Raw genomic sequence first — 5,775 nt, 5'->3', positions numbered from 1 at the left:
GTCATGCTGGTGTTTTTATCCACAACGCAGTACAAGGTAAAGTATTTTACCTTCGGGTTCACCAGTGTAAAACTTTTGATATGAAGCAGCAACAGAAGGAGAGGTTCAGGACAAATACTATCTGTGCCCAACAAGATTCTGCATTAATGTAGCCGACCATATTTTGGGAAATTTGGGCGCCTAAATTATATCCTTGATCGTTTGTGTGAATTTTGGGCGAGCCTTGGGCTAAAGTTCCTTTTATGTGTTGTGAGATGGTGGATGGAGGCAGAGATCAGTACTTTGAAGGCGGACATCTGGGCACATTTCGGATTTTATGAACTAACTGAAAAGCATGAACTGGACAAGATGCATGCTGTGGGTAAAATCTGCCTCCCACTCCCCTGAGCTAATGTCTGCAACCATAAAGACCACAGCAAGCCCAGCGAATCAGCCACGAATCACAGTCAATTTTACCGTCCAATTCTGGGAGAGGGAAGAAAGAAAATCACCCAATCTGGCACACAGAGTCACTTTACAGAAATGGCAATACCTCAGAAACCAAACCCTACACTGTAAAACCTGATGAGTTAGTTCAACTCAACCTGTCTGAAGAAACTGACTGGGTTTAAATGTATTAACTCCAACAATTTAAGCTTAAAAAAAATATTTCATTTAAGTACAAGCAATTTATTGTAAAAGTCAGCTAAGTTAATTGTGCTTAACTTTAACTTTAATGCATCTTGTTTATACAAATGTTACCACTTAAATTGAATTTACTCAGTTTCCTTATACTAAAGCAAATTATTACATTAATTAATTGGTCATTAAAATGGTGGCCAATTAATTTTTGGGCTTTGGGCATTACATTTTTATAATGATATAAAGTCAATTTAACAGTCAATGGAACACACTGGAATTATATCACCAATACTTAAAATACTGCACATATTTAGTGAACTCAAAACAACTGAGTTATTACTTCAGCAGTTAATTTTTTAGTTAGGTTTAATTCATGGGAATGAGTGACTTAAACGTTTTGGAGGATTAAGTTACATTAACTTACTTCTTTTATTAAGATTTGCTGTTAGGATGCAAGTAATGGAGTCAATGAGTAAGGCTAGTTGAGTAGCAATTGCATGCAACTCCTGGACTTCTGCCACAATTGTCTTATATGTAACAATGACAGCAAAAGTTGTGTTTATGCACTAAGGTGGGTTACACAAATGACAAAAAGATGCAGCTTTTTATATAACATACTGTTGTAGTCTGATTTTTTAAAGCATTTTCAGATGCACCTGACTGCTTGTAATAATTGATGAAAAAGTATCCATGTGCAGTGATATAGAAAATTGTGCATTTGAATAATAAAGTGAGGCCAGTGAAGATTCACACCTCTCTCCACATTTAAGAGAAACTTCATATAGCATTTTTAAAGGATTCTTGGCAGCATTTGGGGGAGCCTTTGAAAGTGTACATGCTTTGTTGGGCTGTTACAATGTATTTGGTGTAAAAAATAAAATAAAAGGACTTTAGAGAATCCAGTCCCTCAACTGGGACACAGCAATAGTGTTTACTCTTGCAGCACATTGACAATTTTGTGTTTTAGAAAGCCAATTAGATTGACCCAACCACACAACTCCCACTGGCTCCAATACATTTCCTGCATGCCCACCAAACCACTGTAACTATATCCTATAAATGTTTTACTTCTATGGGATTCTGTGGATGCTATAAAAGTTACAATGGTAATTTCCAAATGTCTGAAGCAATCATTTCACTGTGTCACCTCTTGCCCTCTGATGGTTTTTGGTGCCTCCTAGCTGTGATTTCTCTGTTGCGTGTGTGTGCAAGTGTGTGTTACGATGCCTGCATTCTTATCTTTTTTAATTGATTTGATCTCTCTGCTTTCAAGCCAGCTGTGTGTGTGTGTGTGTGTGTGTGTGTGCGTGTGAGTGCGTGTGTGTGTGCCTTTGAGCTATCTGAAGCTATCTTTTTTGCTAAATGTGAACCACTACAACCTTATCCCACCCTCTATTGATTTAGTGTCTGCCACACTTAGCTCAGAATAGCTCACCTGGTTTGGGGGAAAACGTATTGAAACAATTGAGGAAAGGAAAGCTGGAGTTTGGCCATGAGAGAAGGTAATGAAGATTTTGGAAAGCTTTAGTAATTGTGTTTATTTATGTGTTGACACATACAAGGAGCAAAACAACTATTGAATATGTATTTCCTCTGATAATAATTTGTCTTTGCAATGACAGATCAGTGTAACATATATTTCTATTAATGCATCGTTTATTATTTTTTAGTATTAATTGCAATAGAAGGCAATGGATACATATTCATTAAGAAATATTTTTTACATTACATCAGAGGGAGCGATTATATGCTTAGTTAACTGTTAAACTGCAGGGTGTTCCAAGACTGTAGATGTTTCTCATTAAAATGTTTTTTAGGGTGGAAACAGCAGTTTTGAGTGTCTGTTCAAAGCAGCTGCATAAAACTGGCATGATGTGCCACTTGACACTTGGAGTTCTCATTGGGTCATTGGAAAACAATAAGACCAAAATGGCTTCTGCTGCAGGTAGAGGTGTTTCAGCAAGTTCAGGAATGTGTTCATGCTGTGTCTCAGGGTAACAGGTGCTTGTGTACTACTTGGGAGGGGGAGTTAATGACCTTATCACCGTTGTGCAGTGGAGTGTGAAGTCTCATCAACACAACTTAGCTCTTCATTCATACATACACACATAAACACGTATACACACACTGAGATGCAAATATGCACCCGCAGCCATATTTAATATCCGTGTACACACACACACACACACACACACAGTGAAGCACAAATACCACAACATAAACAGATGATTTATCTCGTACATAAAATTATTAGCAGACACACACACATAAACAGAATTTAAACCCAACACCTGCTACTCTGATGATATAATAAACTAAATAAATACATCCGATAGCTGAACCATATATATGGGACTTCAACTGGTTTATATTGCTGTCATATTAAACTTCACATCAAACCTTATGTATAAAGTACTATTTATTTCCTTTACCTCAAGTAATAACACTAGTTGGTGGGGAATATCAGGATTTATGCAAAATCTCATTAAATACTGAATAATGAGAATGCACAATAGAAATATGATTGTGTGTTTGGAAAGATATATTATGTGACAAATTGGACTGGTCAAATTGGGACAAACTGTTAATGGAAAAAATTGACCCAAGCCCAAGAGCAGACCTTAAGATTTGGATAAATAGGCAAATATGGAGCCCCCAACTAAGAGATCATCTAACAGCAATACATATATTATGATATCACCTCCAGAAATTCTGTTGAATACATCCAGGTTTTCTGTTATTCCTCTCCGTCTGATTGAAACAGCATGCCTAATCCACTCATTATTTCACCCTAAAAGTCAACTTGCTGTCACAGTGACAGATGGCGAACCCGACTTGATTACAATCAGGTTTGCAGTTTTGTTGCATCGAGTATAATAATAAAGGTAACTTAGACTTTTTGCCCTTTTAAACTATAATAATGATTGCTCGTTCAGTACACACACACACACACACACACAGACACAGACACACTGCACTTCCATCCCGATGAGCACTGTCTGATCACGGCTGAATCTTCTCGGATTCACTTGGGTATTATACAAAATGTTACACAGACCTGGATCCAATGGTAATAGAACAGGACTCAACCTGGACCTGATTGACCATATAAAGCATGGACCTGAACACATACCGGTTCCAGGTCAGGTCTCAGGTTTTGTATTTTGTACATTGTATTTTTAGTACTCAAATTGACTCCTTTCAGAGTGTTTTAATGTACTTTTGTTATATTATTACACATTAATTACCATGTAAACAGCATTTTGATGCTGTACATGTTCAAGGTGGGGCTTATTTGAGTCACTTATTTTATTGCTGGGTAGTTTAATTTATCAAGTGATCATATGTCTTCTTAGTCTACAAATGCAGTGAATATAAATATAAAGTCGTATACAATTTGCACTGGTATAAATACTGTACTTAATTGTAACATTTTCATATATGACAGTAAATAGATCAAGAAATAAAACTTCCACCCACCTCCTCCTGTCCACTTGTCACTGTCCTTGGGTAAGGCAATGAACTTCCCGGTTGCTCCCCAGCCACATTTCCAGGCCCAAGCCAAGATCAATGGGGAGAGTTGCATCAGAAAGGGCATCCTGAGTAAAAAAAAAGCCTATGCCAAATCAAATATGCAGATCATCAGATCTCCATGCCCGGTTAGGCAGGCTCCGGTTTGCTAGAGAGAAAGGAACTGAGTGGCTGTGGCGACCCCTGCAGGGAACAGCCAGCATGAAAAGGAACCCAAAAACATTGTTATAGATTAAATTAGTCAATTATAAACATTCTGTTTGATTTCAAAGGGAATCTGACTGAATCTGACCCGGTGTCAGGCCACAACCATAGCTTAAATAACTACACAGAAAGAGCCAATCTTCTTGCTTAAGGTTTTGTTTGTTTAGGTAGGTCATATAGAGGCTTCCATATTAAACTGAAACTGTTTCATAACCAGCTAAAAAACTCCTTGTCATACTTCATCACTAAAAGATTGCTCTACCACTGCCAATACCAACATTCTTAATAAGACTTAGGGTGAGAATAATAGATGATGTGATGGCAAAATATTTGAAAATGTAAGTTTGGCTTGTTTGCTATTGGAAAACATTGGAAAAATGTTCAACTTTAAAAAGAGTCAGATATGGATTATTTCATGTTTTATTGCATTGCATTGATCATGAAGAGGTAAAACAAACTATTGTTAAACCTATGCTACACACCTGCTTATTATATCAATTAAAATAAATATCCAAACCAAAGCTGACAGATGTGGCACAACAGCACATTAGTGGTCACACAACAGCACCACTAATGTGCCAGTATTGATTCTGGACAATACAGAATTTTGTCAGACCAATAATTATATCCAATTAGTGCTTCCCACTACACTGTGCCCTCTGCACTGAGCTGAGACAAGAGCACAAAGAAAGAGAAGAAAAGAGAAAAGGCAGCAGTGCGAGCTGAAAAAGGTTAATCAGGCAGTGAACTTGAGAAAAATGATCAGGAGGTAGTTAATTAGGCAAGCGGTGATGAATCAGTGAATACTGTACAGAAGTTTTACTGTGTTGATTCCATTACCTCCACATACTCTGTCAACACATTGGCTACAGCTACCTGCAACAAAGTTGACCATTTGGAATGAACTGCTAGCGAATGATCATGAAGCAGACCTCTTCGAAATAAAATGGGGATTTAGCACATTGTACTGGCCTGAATATGAAATGAACTTCACTAGATGGCTGCTCTACCAGGCACCCAGGATTTGCTCAGAACTTGGTAGAGCAGATTTGTCCTGTTTTGTGCCGTTGTCATGGAATAACCTTCAAAACACTCTACAGCTTAATGATTTTGTCTCCCTGGGAGAGTTCAAAGCCCTGATGGAAAACTGTGTCACTGATGAGTGCAATTGCTATTTCCAAGTTGGATTTTGTATTATGGGTCTGTTGTCCTTGTCTGGTTTTTGATATGCTCTATTTTATATTTGCTGTAACTTTGTAATAGTGTGCTATCTTGGCTAGGTCTCAGGGGACTTTCTGGTCACATAAAGGTAAAAAGGTGTGGATGTAATTAGGGACAGTAGTGCTTTGAGCTAAATGCTAACACTCTCAGGGTAACATGCTAACCAATTTAATGTAAATGTAAATTTTGACCTGATGA

The sequence above is a fragment of the Morone saxatilis genome, unplaced genomic scaffold (assembly GCF_004916995.1).
Source record: "Morone saxatilis isolate NCDOM2014 unplaced genomic scaffold, NCSU_SB_2.0 Contig22, whole genome shotgun sequence".
Lineage (NCBI taxonomy): Eukaryota > Metazoa > Chordata > Actinopteri > Moronidae > Morone > Morone saxatilis.
The sequence above is the reverse complement of the archived record's forward strand: the minus strand, read 5'-3'. Positions refer to the sequence as shown.